Source organism: Saccostrea echinata, unplaced genomic scaffold (genome assembly GCF_033153115.1).
Source record: "Saccostrea echinata isolate AGI-Se365-2 ecotype Australia unplaced genomic scaffold, CSIRO_AGI_Sech_v1 ptg000033l, whole genome shotgun sequence".
NCBI classification, from domain to species: Eukaryota; Metazoa; Mollusca; class Bivalvia; order Ostreida; family Ostreidae; genus Saccostrea; species Saccostrea echinata.
The window spans coordinates 21,578,662-21,600,892 of NW_026889782.1; the positions used below are offsets into that span (position 1 = coordinate 21,578,662).

The 22,231-nt window shown below is 33.1% G+C and overlaps 1 pseudogene; it reads right to left on the reverse strand.

Moving 5' to 3' along the window:
- LOC133198262 (uncharacterized) overlaps nucleotides 1–21,924 on the reverse strand; it is a 33,053-nt pseudogene extending 11,129 nt beyond the window's left edge.
- Between the last annotated feature and the right edge of the window lie 307 nt (nucleotides 21,925–22,231).

The following is a 22,231-nucleotide window of genomic DNA, read 5'->3' on the forward strand; positions in this document are numbered from 1 at the left end:
TTTTTATTGAACTTCTATGCTAATAGTAAATACATACTGATATAAGCTTTTCAACTGCATCAGCATTTTGACCTCAACATTTCCTTTGACCTTGACCTCACTTTTTTAAATTAGTGTTTATCTATGTTTTAAATAAATCATTTCTGATATTTTTATTGAACTTCTATGCTAATAGTAAATTCATACTGATATAAGCTTTTCAACTGCATCAGCATTTTGACCTCAACCTTTCCTTTGACCTTGACCTCTCTTTTCTCAAATAAGTGTTAAGCTCAGTTTTAAATAAATCATTCAAGATATTTTTATCAAACCTAATATGCTGATATGTATTAGTGAGAGCAACTGCATCAAAAACTTTTCACCTTCCACTTTCCTGTGACCTTGACCTCCCTTCTCTTTAATTTGTATTTTGCTTAGTTTTAAAGAAACAATCTAAGATATTTTTATGTAAGCATGCACTTATACATAATTTTGTGAGAATTTATCATCTATATCCATTTTTTTTTTAGATTTTAGTTTCAATTTTAAAGAAACTGTTCAAGATATTCTCATCAAACTTCATACACTCATACAAATTTTCATGTTGCATTAGTAATATACATTCGGCGGGGCATTTATGTTCTATGGACATATTTCTAGTTTTCAAATCATGACCTCCGAGGAAAGGGTCAGGCCACAATAAGGGATCAAATTTTTATAGAGATTTAAAAGGAAAAAAAATTTTCAAAATTCTTTTTTTTAAGAACAACAAAAGCATGATTAATATGGAAACATTCCCAAGAAGTGTAGATTCAAGTTTGTACAAATCATGACCCCATGGGTTAGGGAGGGGCCATTTTTTTTCCTGCCCCTATTTGCTATCTACATGGAAATGCAAATTTTAAAACCATTTTACACATCCACAGGACAGAATCAATCATCTTCCAAATGATATGTTTTAAGGCTAGTGCATTAGATATAAGGGAAGTTCTGGGAACCAGGATGTTTATAATAAACATGTTAAATATTTTTTTTAAAAAAATGGACCCCCATTTGACTCCCAGGGGAAAATAAGAATTCCGAAACCTTACTGCACATCTCTAGGACACCACCAACCATCTCCCAAAAGATGATTAGGCTACTGTGTAAAATGTAAGAGGAGTTCAGGGAACCATGGGCTTTTTGCATGAAAAACGTCATTTTTCGACCCCCATTTGACCCCCAGGGTGAAAACGAAAATTCCGAAACCTTACTGCACATCTACAGGACACCATTAACCATCTCCCAAAAGATGATTAGGCTACTGTGTAACATGTAAGAGGAGTTCAGGGAACCATGGGCTTTTTGCATAAAAAACATCATTTTTCAACCCCCATTTGACCCCCATGGTGAAAATGAAAATTCCGAAACTTTACTGCACATCTACATGACACCACCAAACATCTCCCAAAAGATGATTAGGCTACTGTGTAAAATGTAAGAGGAGTTTGAGAAATAAGAGTGTGACAGACGGACGGACGGACGGACGGACGGACAGACATGAGTAACAACAATATACCCGAACTTTCTTTAGAAAGTGCGGGTATAATAATCTTGGCTGCATTAAAGATCATAGCCATAGCAGCTACCCTACTTACTAAGCTAGATATCTGGGTCAATTGAAAACACCATAAGAAGTAATGGCTGTTTATCATTGCATGGCCATTAGGCTGGCATATTCTTCATAATCATAGCCTTTTGTTCAGTCGTATCCACTACAATCTTAGGATGCGGTAATGCTGTTATTTAACCACTGAGTAGCACTGTTAATGCGTACTGTGAAGAAATTGACGAAATAAGGAATTACCCAAATAGATACATTTGAAAACTGTATTTATTTCTGTAAAACTATTACATTATTAAATGACTGTATTATTATTTGAAATACCATAGCACACCCCACTCTGTATTGAATTTAGTTTTGTCACTTGCTTAGCCAGTCACGTGATAAATGCACATAATACGTATTTTCGGAGTTCATGCACAAATTTCAATATCACAAGGGCATACCCTAATTTAAATTTAAAAATTAAGTGATAAGTCGATTTTACATATCCTGTAAATTATGAAAAATGCTGTTGCTTCAAATGAAATTCAAATTTTATCATTTGAAATTCAAGTAATTAGGTTCAAGTTGAAATATGTGTTACTTTCACAAAACATTTTATATATCTATTAAGTAATGCTCTCCAATTTACAAAAACAACAACTTTTAAAGTTAAGGAATATTTCCTTCATGTATATTCAAAAAATGGCCAAGATCTGTTAAGTGTAAGCCCTTGCAATTGCGAAAAGGCAATTTAATGAGGCACCTCGATGTTAAACACACTAACCCTGTACACAATAACACGGTATAATTAATTTGTTTGTTTGTATGTTGTTTAACGTCCCTCTCGAGAATTTTTCACTCATATGGAGACGCCACCACTTGCCGGTGGAGAGCTACAAATGTTGTCCTATGCTCGGTACTTACGGCCATTGAGGAGTGAGGGATCTTTATCGTGCCAGCACCTACTGCGACACGGGACCTCGGTTTATACGGTCTCATCCGAAGGACCGGTCTCCACGTCCCACAGTGGGATTCGAACCCGCGACGTAAGGATCAACTCCTTACTTCGCGACTCTAGAGCAGACGCTCTAACCACTGCGCCACGCGGGCCGGTATAATTAATTAAATAGATTTTGTTATAATAATTAAATAGCGGTACTAAACAAAAGTTTTGCATTGGTATTCATGGTCTAACTAATATTTCAAAATAATATTCTTTTAACAATAAAATGCATTTTCATTGTAAAAATATTACTCTATCTGCCTCTCACTACACATAAGGGGGTTAAATCTCTTCATGATGACGTCATGTCGACAAGTGCATTGCGATAAATAATTTGTTAATATTTTCTTGTGTGGGATTAAACCAGCGACAAAAAATTAATGCAGCAATGAGTTTTGGTATAGTTCATTGCTCTTATACAGTCTAAAATCGTAAATTATTTCATTTCCTAATATTTTGAAGAATTCTCATTTTGTGTGATGGCACAGTAAGCATTTCCCGTATAAATTAGGCCCGGCCCCCTTTCTGTAGCCTTAAGAATGTTGCGTGAAGGGCATACATAAAAGAAAATAATTCTGACAATGACTGAGGTCTAAAGACTAACAACTTTTAAAGGTATGGATGAAAAAGGGAGTAACTCAGTTTTCAAATAAAAAATTGAGTTCACCCACTTTTCAATATGTGAATATGTCAATATCTGAATAAAAATGATGATTTATTTTGGCTTTGAAGTAGCCTAGATAGTCACCGTATTTATTAGTATCTGGTTACTGTTTAAGTTGACCCAGGGTATGTTAGCGATTTTCTGGAAGGCACTGTCAAGAGGCACGAAAACAGTTACCCCCGAGGGCTTCGCCAGGGTAAGCCTTGTGATCTCCGTGCCTAGATTTATCAGCTGGTCAAATTTCCTTAAAATAAATAATAAATGATACAAGAATAAAAAATACAATAAAATGAATTTGAATAAATATAAGGACATCCAGCTTACTTATAAGACACTGTTACAGTGATCATGCTTAATGTCATGAATTCACGTTTATATTATGAATAAAGCAAAGTTATTATTATTCCCAGGCCTGTAGTTTCAAATATGAATAACCAAGTTTTTTTTTAAGTTTACATTATTTCTTTGGAAGGGATTGGATTAATGTTTAAGAGATAATTTCTGTTTGGAACTGATATTTGAAATTTCCAGAAAAAATTAAACAACGGTTAAATTTTATATTGCAGATATACTAAATATTGAGTTAACATACTTTTCGAAAGAAGTAGAGGAAAACATTCCAATGAAAAAAAAGGAAAGATTTTTAGAAATCCAGAAACTTTTGAGTTTACAGAAAAAAAACAACAAAATCTCTTGTCATTCTTTAATCCAATTAACCAAATGCTAGGACTCCCAAAGAAATTCAACTTACGTTCCCTCTTGTAGAATTTGTTCACGAACGTTATTGTACACGAATCCCAACAGCTGATCGACCACGTGCACCACTCCGTTGGTCACCGTTATATTTCCTTCAATAATGGCTGCACTCACACCGTCACTGTTAACATACACTGTAATCAGGAAGGAATCATTTTGACTTATTATCATTATGAAAAAAAAAATGAAAACACTGACCAACCAGCTTATAAGATTGCTACACGAACAATCATTTTATGTAGATGAAAAATGGTTTAGAGTTGCCTCTCATGAGATGCTTTTCATTCCCCTTGCCTTTAAAATATATTGTGCACGTAACAGATATAAGGAATTATATAACAGTTTTTAAATAAGTTTTCCCATTATGTCACAAATGCAGTAAGTTTCACTATAAACCCTTAAGAATGCCGAATCACACCGGAACAGTTATATAACATGCCGGAAAAAGTTATATCACCCGACGGAAGCAGTTATATCACCCTCCCGATCATCCTAAAGTGCTTTTATGATACACATTATAGCTCGGGTTCCAGATTTTATGAATTCGGTTGCTAGGCAAACGTAAACAACTGAGCGTAATTCTTAACGTCATGAAAGCATTCTTGGATTTTTGTCTGAACTTTAACGATTTTAGACGATTTTTTAATTTTAAAAAAAGTTATATAACATATACCACATGGCTTTCCCTGTGACTTTACCAGAATATTTGCCCCTCGCTGACAAGGAAGCCCTGGAGTGTTGTGTCACCCTCTGCTTTCGGCATCGGGTGACATAACACTCCAAAGCTTTCCTGTCACCTTGGGGCAAATATTCTGGTATGTCACCCTCGAAGCCATGTGATGTATGTATACTATTAACCCAGAAGAATGCTGAATCATACCGGAAACAGTTATATAACACGCCTCGAACGGTTTTATCACCCGACGGAAGCAGTTATAACACCCTCCCGATCATCCTCACGCGCTTTTATGCTACACATTATAGTTCGGGTTCGAGATTTTATGATGTCGGTTGTTAAACAACGGAGCGAATTCTTAACGTCATGAAAGCATTTTTGGATTATGCCTTCGGCATCTGGTGACATTACACTCCAGGGCTTTCCTGTAACCTTGGGGCAAATATTTTGGTATGACATGCTCGAAGCCATGTGATATGTGTATAATGTTTACAACAAAGCAAAATCATCCGTGACTGGCACTTCATTATAAGCCTGTTTTACTGTAAGCTGACTTTAATGTTAAGTTACATGAGTTATATATTTAAGAAATGATTGTAAGATCACAGATTGACAAAATAAATGTTTTAGTACATTTAACACTGTGTTGGTCTAAAATTTCTTTAAAATTACATAATAAAGTTTGGGGTTTTTTTTAACCATGTATCAGCAAAATAGATTGTTTCTGTATATTGATGGATACTTTTTGCTGAATTGTAATGTTTACCAAGGTATTTCAGTTATCAGTAAATTAAAAAAATGCAAATGATTTATTCATTATGTAATTTGATTAAGGAAGAAATTATAGATGAGTAACAGACACATTATATTACAACAACAGCACCAGCTTTGGAAACTTTACGTGTAACTTACCATTGTTATCTGACGACTTCCTAAAGGTCAACGGTTGACCTCTTGCATTGGTAAATTCTTCATTATGAGAAATGCAGTCGGTAAAAATAGCTCTATTAGGAATATAATGAGCTTTAAGAATCTGAATTAAAAAATAAGTTTAAAGTTAAACCAATTGTATTCTGTTTGCAATCTTATGCACTTTTAATGATTAAAAAAGTTTAAAATTAGAACAATGTTGGAGGCTCTGAGCATTCTGCAACAAAAAGTGGTGGTGATAGGGGCAACCTTTAGATGAAAATTTCCTGTAGAATCTGATATGAATACACACCTGTTGTTGTTATGTGAAATCTGATAAAGCTATATTCATCTTTTGAGATTCTTTGAGATCAGATATGTGTAAATTTATCCGTTGAAATTTTGTGGGATGAAATATATGGAGATAACGAACAGTATTCAAGCTCAAAAGTCCATCTGATAAATGTATATTTGTTGTTGTAATTCATTAGTGTATAGTTACCCGTTGTTATTCTGTGGGATTGTCTAATAAATGTATATCAATCCGTTGTAATTCTGTACGATTGTCTCATAAGTGTATAGTTACCTGTTATTCTGTGGGATTGTCTAATAAATGTATATCAACCCGTTGTAATTCTGCGGGATGATCTAATGAGTAAACAGTAAAACAGATGGACGATTTTGCTTCCCTATAAACTAAATTCGTTGTATGCGTTAAATTCAAAATATATTTTAAGGCTTAGGGCAATGAAAACCACTTTGTTATGTCAATCCACTATAAGTATTTTCTATATAAGCGTGCTTTTCTCTATTGACCCGTTTTTAATTCTGTGGAATTGTCTAGTTAGTTTATATTACTCATTGTAATTCTGTGGGATTGTCTGATATGTATATATTTAGCCGCGTTGTAATTATCGGGGAACTATTAAGTTTATATTTACTGATTATAATTCTGTGGGATTGTTTGATAAGTGTTTATATACCCGTTATCATTCTATGGGATCTTGTAAGTTTATATTTACTCGTTGTAATTCTATGAGATCTGCGAAGTGTTTATTTACCAGTTGAATTCTGGGGGATCTGCTAAGAGTATATTTACCAATTATAATTCTGGGGGATCTGCTTAGTGTTATATTTACCTGTGGTAATTCTATGGGATCTGCTAAGTGTATATTTACCTCTGGTAATTAGTCGCCCGCGTGGCGCAGTGGTTGGAGCGTTCGCTCTAGAATCGCGGAGTAAGGAGTTGATCCTTACGTCGCGGGTTTGAATCCCACTGTGGGACGTGGAGACCGGTCCTTCGGATGAGACCGTATAAACCGATTTCCCGTGACGCAGTAGGTGCTGGCAGGAAAAAGATCCTTCACTGCTCAATGGTCCTGAGTGCCGAGTATAGGTCAAAATTTGTAGCTCTCCACCGGCAAGTGGTGGCGTCTCCATATGAGTGAAAAATTCTCGATAGGAACGTTAAACAATAAACAAACAAACCTCTGGTAATTCTATGGGATCTGCCTAGCATTTTTTTTTTACCTGTTTTAATTCTATGGGATCTGCTAAGTGTATCCTTACCTGTTGTAATTCTATGGGATCTGCTTAGTGTTTATTTACCCATTGAAATTATATGGGATCTGATTAGTGCATATTGTAGTTCCGGGGGATCTTATAAGTGTATACCCGTTGTAATTCTATGGGATCTGGCAAGTGCATATTTACCAGTTGTAATTTTATTGGATCTGATAAGTGTAGAATTACCTGTTTTAATTCTGTGGGAACTGCTAAGTGTATATTTACCTGTTCTATTTGTAAGGGATCTTTCTTCCTTTTGTCCATTTGGGTGATAGGTATCTTTTGCATTGCACTGTCATTGGGAACAAACAAGGTGGTGATCTGTCTGGTGATGAAAGATCATTAATGTTGTCCATCACATATAGGTAGCTCATCAAATCTAAGAATCTTCTGTAATTTCAATTTTTAATAACAGTTTGTAATTATAAACTCATCTTAAGTAAATGTACTTTAATAATCAACAACAAGTTTTATTCACAATCCATTATTCTCTGGATATTCTAAACAGACATATTAATTAATCACAGGGGAGACATTGAACTTTCACATTTCAAAGGAGGAACATTTTCAGCAGTTTTCTCTCTTTGCTCTTTCATTCTCTATAAAATTAGGAATCTACCCAACCATCCAGGATAACATACAGAATCAAATTTAGTATCAGTATACGTCTTACTGCCTATCCACTAACATATCAAATTGAACTTAATAGAGCATCCATAAAAAAGTAATTAGAAAGTAAACAGAAACAGAAAGTTTGCAGACAGACATTATTTTTTTTCCTAAAATTCTGGGTCGTCTTGCTAACCAAAATATTTGCGATTGGAATTTCTGCACTCAAACTGTGCCAAGTAATTAAGCAAAATTGAGTTTTGTCGACAAAAAGGGATTTACAGTATACCCTGCTCTGAAAGAAGTGCACATACCTAAATCTCTGTGTAGCATCATCTGGATTTTCGATCCACCCATAGGCTGTTTTTTGACTTGTTTTCCGCATGACCCCATTCAGACCATGAACAACTCCATTGGTGGCTGATATGTCGCCAGTTGTTCCCTCTGATATCTCAATGCCATTGACGTAATACTTGATTGGTCCAAATGTGCCTGCTGAGGTCTAGAAGAACGCAGAAGCTACATTTAAGGGGGCCGACTGGGGTTTCCATTGCGTAATACTTCGCGCATCATAGTAAAATAAAGCATATTTATTCCTTTTTAAGCAACTATTTTCACCAGATTAATAAAATTTAACAAAATTAAGAAATCACAGGTTTAAAAACCTTATTACAATTTTATATACCTACTTTTTTAAAGGAATTTTACAAACGATAGGTAGATAGGCAACGTAGTAGTGTGTTTGTGACGTTAGGATAAACTGAAAGTCTTTAAGAAGGGTTCATAAAAATGTTATAAAAACAGAAGTACAGGTATACATTATAAGCTCTTGAAATTTTAAACATAGAGATTTGAAAATCTCACAATTATTTTTGTAATTTTAAAAAAAAAAAAATAAATCCTTTGTAACTGTCACCTTTTGTATTCCATAAAAACAGTAAAATTTTGACATTTTGAGAAACCTCCCTCTGGAAACCAGACATTAGAATTTTATGTTTCTTACATATAATGCACAATATAGTATTACTCATCACATATTATAATTTGAGCAAAAAGTATATTGTAATTTTTGTTTGAATAGCTTTGAAGAGCGAAAAAATGGCATTTCCCCATATACATGTGATATTATAGTAAATATACCTGTATTTTGAGACGGCCCCTAAATATATTTAGACGGTCGATTTTCCCTGCACTTAGCATGTACACTGAAGTCAATGTAAGTTACATATGGTATGAAATTAAAAAGAGTTTCTCAATTGTAGTTTTCACACAATAAAACCCCAGTCGGCTCCCTTAAGCAAATGATATGCAATTTATTTTACTCGTGAGACAAAATTTACCAAATTGATGAAAAAACTTTTAAAAAAAAAAACGATGTCTTACTCATGAAATAAATACTTTTTTTAACTACAGAAAATTAAATTTTCTTTATACATCTGAATATAAATTGGTCCTAGGAAAGAGAGAACTTTATCCTTCTTGAGAGTAGTTCATTCAATGTATACTTAAGATTGATATGAAAAATATTCATCCTCAAAATCACTGAAATATGAAAAATCGGTTTTTATTAACAGGTGATCACACTGTACATTCACGAAACAAATCTTATTGGTATTTATTGTTTACTACCAGATCAATTCTCAAATACTCTAAGACAATTTTAGTTGACACTTAAGGTTCATAATTTTTAGAGGGAGAAAAATTATCCTTGATGACATAGTTCACACAGCTCAGCAAATTAGCATTTTAAGCATATTTAATATGCCATTGTTAAGCAATTTTGGACAATAAAATCATTCAATTAAAAAATTGACGTATCAAATATTTATTGATTTTTTTCTCTCAAAATTTCTTAAGCTTATTTAAAGTTTTCAGCATTTTCCAATTAGTATTGCTATTATCATAAATAAAAAATCTTTCCATTTATAAATCTTTGCTCAATAAATATAAAGCATGTCAATTAACATCAGAATTAAGGCAATACAGAAATATATCAAAGCAACAAACACAATCTTTAAGCTCATTTTCATAAATGTTTGCTGCTTAGGCAATTTCTAGCAGTTTTTAAGGACTGAGTCAAAACGTAAGCATTTTCATAGTTAGTATTAAACATAGTGTACATTATGTCTTTAATACATTAATTTAATGAACTCGAAAATCATTTAAACAGAAATCTGTACTACAATTAAGAGACTTCCTCAAATGTTGTTATCATAGATAAAAAACAGACCTATCCATTACAAAGTCCTTGACTACCATCAAATTGTAACAGAAAAGACAAAAGATGCGACAGACCAGAATCAATCCTGGGCTCTCTAAACTTTTCCAAGGTGCTCTACCAACTAAGCCATCTGGTGAAATATGCCGCAAAATGTAAACATCTAGGTATCAAAGGTTACAAAGCTCACCTTGATAGATAAATAAGGCAACCTCTCACACCAAACAAATATTTTGAAAGATGCATCATCGCTAGATATATCTAGTGGATACAAGGTTGGTGCAGGCAGGATCTGTACTTTTAAATGGATCTGCTCTAAACACATTAGCTGTTCAATCACACTGTGAATATAATCTAGATCCAGCTTCCGAAGCATATTAGTTAGTGTTCATACCTAATAACATGCATCATCAATGCAAGTTCAGTCGCCATAGAGCTTACAGTTTATTTGGGATCTTGGTAGTGTGTATCCCTATATACAACCTCTAGATACAATGTTGGTCTATACAGGATTTTCTATTGGTTAATATCCCAAAAGATACCAAGGGACATACTGTTGAAAAGTGTGGATTTATCTTTTCCATTTTTCTTTCCTTTTACAATAAAAGTTTTTGGAATAAATTACTTTATCAAGAACACAACATAGCAAAAATTTTTGTCCAATACAATACTCCTCACACATTAATGTTACCTGACAGTGTTTGAGTTTAAAGCAGAAAAGTCAATTCCAGTACTAGTGCACTACAAATCCCAAACACTTACGGTGTACAATCTTTTTTTTTCTATTTATAAATAACTTGTCACCTTTGACGCCCATGCTTCGGAACTGCATATTGTTCCTCATGGTGACTGTTAGTCTCGATCTCTTAACTGTGAAATTAAAATACAATACTCTGCCCATGATGCGTTCCAAATACAAGTAAATAGAACGTGACTTACTGTGTCTGTTCTCTGGACACGATTGAAAAAGAGGAAGCCACGATTGTCGTTTCTGACGTACTGGTAATCCTGGATAGAAGTGGTTGTAACACGTTTTCCTGGGACTGAAAATCACAAAGATGGAGGCAAGAATATCAGACGTTGACTCTGACTAATATTTAGACATACAAAATATATACATAACTAGATGAAATCCAGCGCAAGCGCGGGGAATAGAATGTATACCACTACCGACAGTAAATATATTGTAGTTTCTTCTGGCAGCCTTCAGGCTTAAAGAAGGAAATACTTTGCTCAAAATTCCGCATGAAATAGATGTACGTCTTCACCCCACCCCTTTTTGTAAAAAAATTGAAAAAATAACAATTTCATTAATTGACGTTTATTGTGACACATGTTATACTATGTAATGGATACTGTACTTCAGATGCTCTTATTTCATTTCTGTCAAGGATAAAAGCATCGAATATGCACATTTTACTGATAAATTGATTTAGGGGGAGGGTAAAAATTCACAGGTACTTGGGTCTTGGTTTAAAAATATGTATGTACCTTATTGATATGTAAAAACTATGTAATTACTTGTGTAAAAATAGCTTTAAAAGCCCTATGAATAGGCCGAGTATTTGACACAAAAGAAAAAAACTGAAATGTATTGATTAGAGCTGAAAAATTTACGCCTTTAATTGTATTTGAAAAATGCCTTATTCATTAATATTCTCTTTTCATGTAAGCATGTTTATTACGAAGTACAAATTGTACTTCGGGTTGGTTTCCACAATGCTCTTAGTAAGGAAAATACAAATTTTACCGATAAATTTATTAGAAAAACCTACTTCATGTACGTAATAGTCTTTCGATATATAAATACATGTATATTCACAACTTATAGTTTTATCAATGATTTACCATTATTTCAATGACCATTCACACAAAAGCTTCTTTTCATGTTCATGCAGCTATAATCGCCTCGTTTTTCTTTTTTAACATCAGGCTCGATGCTAAATGATGTTCTAGAAGCTTCCGTCAAATATACTCAACAAAAAAAGTTAAGGGTTATTTAAAATATAGTTAAATTCTAAAAATCTAAATTCGGAAATTTATCTAAAAATGATGTGTATGATTATCCATAACTACAAATGTTGTTTGTTACTCTTCGCTGACTTGTCGGTCCTCGTGTTCAAAGCCAAACGGAAAAGTCTCAACCCTAGTCAGCATTGCAGACTGAAACTGGTAAGCATGTCTTCAAGAATTACTGTCACTACTTCATGCTGACAATAAGTAAGGGAAAATGAACAACACTTATACACAAATGAATTACAGGTTATGCCTGAAAGACGACGTCTTAATGTACAGGAAGCTGGTAGGGCCATAGGGATGCTACAAACTGGAATGTCACAAGATGCAGTGGGTAGATTGATGAACAGGTCACAAAGCGTCATTGATCGGTTCTGGCAAAGATTTCAGTAAACAGGATCAGTCCAGGAAATGCCTTGGAGTGGAAGACCACTATGCACGACAGCCCGGCAGGACCGCCAACTTGTATTGCAAGCAAAGCGAAACCGATTCAACTCGGCTGTTGCCTTAAACAGGGACTTTCGCAACACACATGGCGTAAACATTTCTAATCAAACTTGCAGGAATAGGCTTCATGAAGCTAACTTGAAAGCAAGACGTCCTGCCACACGCCCAATTTTGACTGCAGACCACAGAGTAAGGAGACTGGGGTTTGCAAGAGATCATGCAAATTGGCAAATCCGTCACTTGAGATCCGTACTCTGTACAGACGAATCCAAATTCTGCGTGGATTTTAATGATGGAAGGCGACGAGTGTGGAGACAGAAGAAGGAGCGTTTCAGTGACTGCTGTGTGGCTCAAAATGATCGCTTTGGTGGAGGTTCTGTTATGGTTTGGGGAAGCATTTCTATTAAGGGGTCCACGCAGTTAATACGTTGTACCTCATCAGAAATGGAGCATTGACCGGTATCAGATATAGAGATGAGATCCTTCACCCAATCGTGAGACCATTTGCCGGGGCCATAGGTACAGATTTCGTTTTAATGAATGATAACGCCAGGCCACACAGAGCAAACATCGTGAACCAGTACCTTGAGGCAGAGACTATCGAGAGAAAGGAATGGCCTTCGAAGTCATCTGACCTCAATCCTATTGAACATGCCTGGGATGTTCTACAAAGGCAGATTCAGCAACAGGATCCTGCTCCATCCAATACCAATGAATTTGAAGTTGCTCTGTTAGAGGAATGGGATCGCATTCTCTAAAGGACCATCCGTTCACTCATTCGAAGTTTCCCGAGGCGACGCAGTGCTGTTATTCAGGCAAGGGGAGGCCACACAAAATATTGACATTTGTTGGATCAATTGCCGTTTTCTAATTTAATAAATTTTGCAATTATTGGATAGTGATTTTCACTCTGATTAAGAGGGTGTGATTAATTGTTAGCCGTGTTCTTCTGTCAAAGTGAACATTAACCATTGGTTTTTCATCAAATGTGTAGTTACCTAAGGTGGTATGGGATACCAAACGAAACTTCTCCTACATATTTATGTACCCATATTAGAAGGATTTGAAATACGCCCACCTTTCAGTATATTAAAGTGTAATTTTAATAATTTTTTTATTATTTTAATGAGAAATACAAAAACGATTTTTTTTTCTTGCATAATTCCTTTTCATAAGCTTAATATTATAGGCAGGCGTTTGCTAATATAAAGTGTTTATAAAAACAAAAATGACAAGAAATATGTCTTAGTATTTTTTTAATTTTCAACAAAAAATAAGCGTAAAAAACTGGGAAAACTTTATTTCTTGAAAACAGACGGATAACATTTCATGAAAGTCTACAATAAGAATGTATCTTAATATGTTAGCAAAGTGAAATAAACAAATTGAAAATATATATATAAATGGAAAATATAAAATGCATTTAAAATTTTTTGAATTAAAAGATCCGAGCGGAAGAGTTATCCTTCTTTATTTTCCAAGGGTTGAAAAAACCTGGGTGCTATTTTAGAAATGATGAGCATTTTTTTCCCAACCATAAAAAAATCGCACTTTGTAGTTTTCAACTTTGAACGGTTTTGAAAACAATGCATGGACAATCGCTTTCCAGGACGTGTCTTGTTCAGAGCAATTGCATTCATCTGAACGTTTTGGGACTACATATGTATATACAACAGCTAGCTGATTTGTGACCAAACAGTTACTTCTTGAATTAAATAACAAAAAAGTCCAGCTCTGGTTAACGTGATAATTGATTGGTGATAATTCAGCACAATGTGAAGTAATCGCACTTATCCATGCCTCACCGCACACAAGGTGCTGTACAGTTACTCAAACAATTGAAATACAGCTTTTGCTTAAAAGTGTTCAAAAGCAGCAATGTTGAAACTACCTTTTACAGGGGTTTGCTTTTTTAAATGTCCGTTGTACAATTATAAGTAAATTTATATACTTGCGATTTTTTTGTCTGTTTTTACTTAAAATGCCGACTTGTGAGAACTTGCATTGAAATAGGCTTCAGAGTGTTCTTTTCAACGGTGTATCTACAAATTTTGACCCGATAATAAGCACTCATGCAAATCAAAACAATACTTCAAACGGAAATACGTCATAACGTAGAGGTATCCCATACTACCTTAACAGAACAAACTTTGTGATTTATTTGGATTAAATATACTTTTCCGATATAGAAATTATAAATGAAGATTTTCATAACCCTTAACCTTTTTTGTTGAGTATATTAAGATCGGGGAATGACGAAAATAATTTGCACATTTCTCTTTTTAATCTGTTATCACAACTTTTTCTTTTATATCATTTAATTCAAGTTTTGATTGAATAATTCAGTGATGACATTTTATGAAATAAATTAATGATTGCTTGTTGTCAGTTTCATTAAAAATTGCCAGTAACTTAGATCTGCCAACCGGAAACTCCACCGTACTCACGTTTTTGCTATTTCATGGCTGTTTATTGAAAATGAAAGTAGACTTTTAATTTAATATACGATACCTACCATGCGAGTGAAAACTAAATATAGTTTACGGACATCATCTTGTATCTAGTGTATTGTTAGAGGAGTAAGTAAGAACTCTGGTGCAGCCGTTTCAGAGTTTATGTGCAAAAGAACAAGGTACAGTTTCAATACAAATCATGCCCAGTATTTTTCAAAAATAAGAAAGTGATGTAAGTAATTGAAACTGATGCTTTCTGAGTTGATAAAATTCCATGCAGTAAGAATATAAAAATCGCTTGTCTAATATGACTTCCTAACGGGTAATTGTGACGTCATAAACTTGTGCAGTTTCCCGTATTTTCTTTAAAAGTTGCAGAAGACATCAATTTTCAGTGAATTTTTCTCTAAGATAAAATAGAGCACATGCATCGCCCACAAAGATATTCAGAAATATGATTTTTCAAAGGATTTTACACAGTATATTCGAAAATTGCAGTGGACAACAGCTGTGGACACTATTTTCTTAAGGAAAATACTCCCAGAAATGAGTCATTTTGATGCTTTTTCTGTAAAAAAAACTTTTCTGTAAAAAAAAAAAAACAAATTAATGACGTCATATATCCACAATGGTCCTCCTTCCTGCCGTACTCTTTCATGATTTATCGCATTCATATACTCAACTCATATTTAAGCCAATTCATAACTTTTTGAAAACATTAAATTTTTAGGGCACAATAAAGCCCAAACTGTACCTTCTTCTTTATTAATCTATAAGTATAGATATACATCCTTACCTGTGGGTCCCAGGTATGTACCTGGCATTCAAATGTTAGAAATGTAACAATTCAATCCAAAATAAAATAAACGACAATAAAGGGCATATATGATATATCCTGAAAATATATGTATTTATTTTTTTATTTATTCATCCTTTTTATTTATACATTTATTATTTTTTAATTAATTAATTAATTTATTTATCATGTTTATTTATTTATCTTTAATGTTTATTTATTTACCTTTTTTCATTAAATGCATAATTTTAGAATTATCAAGTATGATTATTGTGAGGGTCATGAAAATGTATTGATAATCATCATTTTCATTGATCAGTGCACAACGAGGACTGCACAATAATATCAATATTCGGTATAATATGTTTCGTTGACAAAAATATCGTAGTACAATTCTTTCCAAAGTAAAATATGAAATTTAAGATGCCAGAAATGTTTTAATCTTGCCAAACAGTAAGGTTGCTGTTGTATGGATGCATTTATGTGCAAAACTGTTGCTGTTATTGAGAAAAAAGTACAAAGCAAAATCGCTTTTTTCTGCTACAGCAGCAGCATTAATTCCCATACTTACAACTAAGGAAATCATTTAAATGTTTAAATCACTGCTTGAATACTAACTTGTACAGAATTTGAGGTAATCTTTGAGCTCTGTTTCCGTATAGCTGTCTATTATATTCCGTTCTCTGTACGGTAGCTGATTATAAGCTGTGTCGTTAAATGCGAACACGGTCATAGTGGTCGGAGATTCATAGAACCTTGTTAGTTATGCCCGGGTCACCAGCTGTGCAAACTGAAAGATAAAATAATATTCTGTTTTATACAATTTTCCTTTAAAATTACCTTATGAGAAATATTTTAAAGCAATATGAGCTGCAATTTTTGATATCGGAAATTTTTGTTGCAAAATTGTACATGTAATTAACTATTTCAAGGACAGAGAAAAAGAACACTTATGGCTTCTGTTGTTCATATTTGCGGTTGAAGAACTATTAAAAAGCTATGACTGAAGGAAAATTACATTATTGTCATCCTTTTCAATAATGATTTCTTAAATAATACTATATGTTTGATTGCACAGAGGTCTTTCCTCTGATACAATCTAATACTTTATTTTAGTCTAATTGAACATTAAGGTTTAAATTACATACAAATTATCATAATAACATATTTTAACAGCATAATAAATTCTTACAAATGCAGCTCATATTGCTTTAAGCAAGAATTCCATTTTCTTATTATAGCAAAAGCGATTGGGTCGCTATAAAATTGAAATAGTTAATAATTTTTTATCCAACTTCTTAAAAAACGATAATTATTCTGGACATTACAAAACCACAAAAATTAGTCCTCCCTAAAAATATATACCAAGTTTATAGAAAAATCGCAGAATTTGTGTCTTCCCAAAAATTCTACCTATATGGAAACTAATAATTTTGATTGCACTGAACACAATATCAGCATACATTGCTGCACAAAATTGAGAAAAGGGAATTTTTTAATCCAAAATTGCAATTTTACAACTTAAAAAATAATAGTTAATTTACCAAGTGAGATTTTTCTCTTATCAGAGGGTTGCAGAACCGTATACTTATATTAACAAGATTAATGATTAAAAATTTGACCTGAATAGGTTTTGCGATTTTGGCTCGTGGTACTATCTTGTGTTCTGAAGCTGTTAGTACTTGTAAAAATCATAAAGAAATAAGTACCTAGCTCATTTATACATACATGTAAAATGACCCTGTAGATATACCAATTTACTTACGAACACCTTTTCCCCCACTTTCAACGTCAATATAAAGTACAGACGTGGTGCTTTCATTTTCTTTATAAAAAACTTTCCCCTAATAGTCCGGGTATACAATGAGCTGTGTGAAATTGCAATGATCTTGAATTTTACAGAAAAAGGTGTATTTGAATACATTAAGTCACGAATCAAATTATAAGCACATCCCTCGATCAAAAAAAAAATTAAACAATATTCAGAGGCAGTTCTTACAATAAATAATTGCATATTTTATATCAGAGGTTGTGCTGTAATGAAATATTGAAAGACATATTTTGACGAATTTTTAAAAAAAAAAAAAAATTCAGTTTATGGGGAAAATGAAGCAATTCATGACGTGTTATAATGTATTGATTAGGGAGAAAATTGCAGCATTTTAAGTAGATATGCAATCACAAATGTTCCCAGTGGTTATTTAGGCATTTTCAATCAAATTTAGGTAGTTTTGATTTTAAAAAAATCACAGGACCAAAAAGGTCTTTAGTAAACCTTGTTCTTTGAAGGTGTTCAAGTGTTACACTGAAACATTTAAGAGAGTTCTTTCTCCTTTATTTAGTTATATGACTGTCTAAATCAAAACTCTGACCATTTCAAATTCCCACATCTGGAGTTATTCCCCTGTTATTTAATTTTCCATGGCAAATACCTTAAATTTACATTGATTGTCATGATAATAAAGTTAATGATTCAAATCTCTTCCCATATCCCACAGCTGGAGTTATGTAAGCATTGCATGCATTTAAAATAATTCAAATATTACTGCACTTAATAACATTCCTCTTTTTTTGCCCTGTTACCTAAATTTTGAGAAAACTGGATGTACTGATGTATAAAATATCGAGTTCTTTGATACTAGATAGTTAAGTTAATTAGTTACTTGTTAATTAGTTCATTGCTAATCGATCACCTTCTTTATCATAAGAAATTCATGATAAACTTTAACCTTCTATATCTATCTTAAAATCTCAGTTTTACTATGTACCAACATGTATCCCCCTCCCTAATAAGTGCATCATGCATGAGCTTAAACTTCATAGGCATTTTAGTTACCATATTTTGCAGTTTCTGTACATGATTTGAGCTTTTCATAGGTAATTTTGAGTTGGCAATACACCTTTGCTTCATTTTTCTAATGTACTTTACCGTTCACAGTAGCTCAGTCGGTAGAGCACTCGCTCCGTGATCGGGAGGTCGTGAGTTCGAATCTCGGCCGCGACTGACCTAAGTCGATAAAAAATAAGTAGCAACTGTTCCTTCGCCATGCGCTCGGCGCTTTGAAGTGAAAGTTGCGGGTCCTTCGGATGATACCTTAAAAACCGAGGCCGCGTGTCACAGCAGGCGTTGGCACGATAAAGATCCCTCACTGTTCAACGGCCCTGAGTTCCGAGTAAAGGTCAAAATTTGAAGCCCTTCATCGGTATATGGTGACGTCTCTTTATGACTGGAATATTCTCGAATGGGACGTAAAACAACATACAATCAATCAATCATCTAATGTACTTTTGATAATATTAAGATAAACTGATGATTACGATTGGTATGCTAATTTATCTGTTTTATGAGCACATTGTACCATGCATATAAATCTTTGTCTGTACGTGAATCACTATCATTGCCACCAATTCATTAATAAACTCAACATAAAAAAAGATTAGTTTCAGAGTACAATCAAAAAACGTAAATTTTGGAGGCCGATCTCTATTCCGAATTTTGAAACAAAAATATGGGATAAAAATACAATTTAAGTAATAATAAACAGTTAAATTAGATGCATAAAGCGCATTGCCCATTTCACACTATTAGGTCAACTTTTAGTAGCTTGTCTTCTTTTCAAAGTTGGTCGTACGTAGAGCATGCTCATGCGTATCGAATCAACTGAGAGATAAAACCCATAAGCAGGTGATAAGGGTATAAATAGGTTGACGATAGAAAAGTTGAAGTGATGACGTTTATCATAAAGTTTTGTTGTGAGGTTGCCATTAACATCTTTTTTTTTCTCGTAAAGTATCCAAATATAGAACAGATGTGTCAGACTCTGTGGTGTCTTTTATTTCACAGTCATTGGAATGTATCGAATCGACATATGAATGAAAGTAACTGTTATTAGGTAATCGTCGTCGATGTATCAAAATGTCGAGTTGAAGGACACAAGCGTTTTCTTCTTCTCCTGTAGAAGTTTTGAAATAATTCTGCTTCATATGAATACAGAAAAAGAACTGCGAATAATGGAATGCAATTGGTGTACAGTACCGACCAGACACAACCTAACAGAAAGCGAACCCAGAGCGCACCCCGGGTTCGCTCTCTGGGTTCGAACTCATCAGCGCATCGACCAATCAACATGCCGAACAGGTCTGTCAATCAGGATAAGTGATAAAATGCGTTGACCATTAGCGCATCGACCAGTCAACATGCCAGTTTGTAATCTAAACATTGTACAAGCAAAGCATGTGAATGTACTGTGTAAAAATATTATTAATATGATTTTTAAACATGATTTTATATTTATATATTTTAATTCTCCAGACAACATGCAATATTTACACATCTATTTTCATTATTTTTTATTTTAAAAATCTATTAATACATTATATATCTTTATTATCCAGGTAGCATGTATAGTTATATATTTATTTTCCTTACATTTTTTAAATCCATTAATATATAAATATACATTGCGTAAATTTATCAGATAATAAGTACTTTAATTCATAATAGAAAAAAGATAATAATGGTTAAAACAATTGTTACTAAAAAAAAAACAAAAAAAAAACAAAAAACAAAAAAAAAACGGTCTTGATAAATTATAGAATTTTATTATCTCAAGATACAGTATAAGAACATGTACAAGGTTTAATTTAATTATTTATTATTTCAATTTACATGCACATTTTAATTTATCCAGATCAACATCGAAATAATCGATCTTAATAATTGATCATGAAAGAAAAAAATAAATGTACATTGTGTACAAAATGTGCATTATGTCAATACGTAAATTGGAGAGAAAAATCTCATTTTTTTTAACTACTATGATATTTTTTTTAATTAATCTTTTACTAAAATTTAATAAATAGCTTGATTTAAATACATGTATATAAGGAAAGATTATTTTGTCAATTTTATTTATCCTATATGTAGACCTTACATTGTATGTCTTTTGAATTTTTGTAACTACTTGCAAGTCAGTCCAAAAAATGCTTATCACTTTCCTTCGCGTCGATATATATATATATATATATATATATATATATATATATATATATATATATATATATATATATATATATATATATATACAGGTTTACATGTTCACGAACCTCTTACATTTACTACATGTAATTTTCGAAATACTTTATATGGATATAAAAAAAAAATACTAGACGGATACGTTTTGTACTTGTGCATGAAAAGTACACGTAATTCCAATAAATTGAAATTGCAAAGATACCTTAATACGAAAACGTACATATACTTTTTTTTATTACATAGGTACCTGTATTTGAACTTTGTAATTGTCATAATTATTTAATTTTAACACTTTAATAATTATAAGTTCAAAGTGAAGCCAAGGTCATCACGTGTCGATATTCATCCACCTGTTTCGAAGATATTGCGAGTGCTAAGAGCAATTGCGGTGGGGTTTTTTAATTGACACTTGCTAGCTGGATGTATACTGTCTCCATGGTCTCCATGGTCTCGGTATACTTGAGTATATACTCCCCCTACATTCGATGCCCCTTAAGTTACATGTACCTTGTCTGGGCACGTTATCAATGAGAAATTCAATTATTTTTTTTTTTTTTTAATTTTTGAATTTGGAAACGTCATAGTTCTTTTGTACGTTGCATGAGGAATACACGTTCATGTAATTTGCTGCCACCTGAATGCTGAAAATCAGTAACATAGCTTTACGAGAGAGAAACACTGTATATTATTTGAGATTAAAATTGCTACAACCGGATCATAGAAAACAATTCTTGTTTTTATTTATTTTTAAACATTTAGAATTTTATTTGTTAACATGCCGCTCCAGTATGTACATGTATTGGGGGGGGGGGGGGGGGGGGTCATGAACCAGTAAGGAACACAAACTATTCAAATGATCATTTATTTGAAAACAGCTTAAAAAAAAATAATATATTCTTATCAGTGGGCCAGTGATTAGTTTTTGTTTGTTTGATTGTTTTGGTTTTTTGATCGTTGTTGTTGTTTTTTGTTTTTTTTACAAGTCTTCCGTTAAACTCGCCTTATAAAACAATGAAATAATACCAACTTTGACAAGTAAAACTGAAATTTTCAGCGGGAAGAAAAACGCGCAACTTTTAAATTTACCTTTGAAAATCCTGTTGTTCGTTGGAGAATTTGTAGAATATTTCCAGATATAACTTGTCCTTGTACAAAATTAACTTGAAAAAGTGCAACCAACAGTCCAAAAATCGCTACTCGAAGCTCCATGCCTTCACATTTGAAATTGTAACTTGCGAAAGTTACGCGTTATAACCCGGAATTATTAACGATAGACAATATGAAGTCGTCTATTTTGCATACATTTTAAAGCTTAGTTAACGCTTAATCAATATACGTCAAGAAATGAAACAGATTTTTGACAAATTAATCAGATGTTACGTGCACAGTTGTAAGATTGATAACAATTTATAAACACATCCGTTTTTAAAAAGGGTTGACATCACTCAAAACAATGCATCTGTTACAAATAATTTTGTAAATCAGCAGTTTATTTTCTCATTGCATATTTCTACAT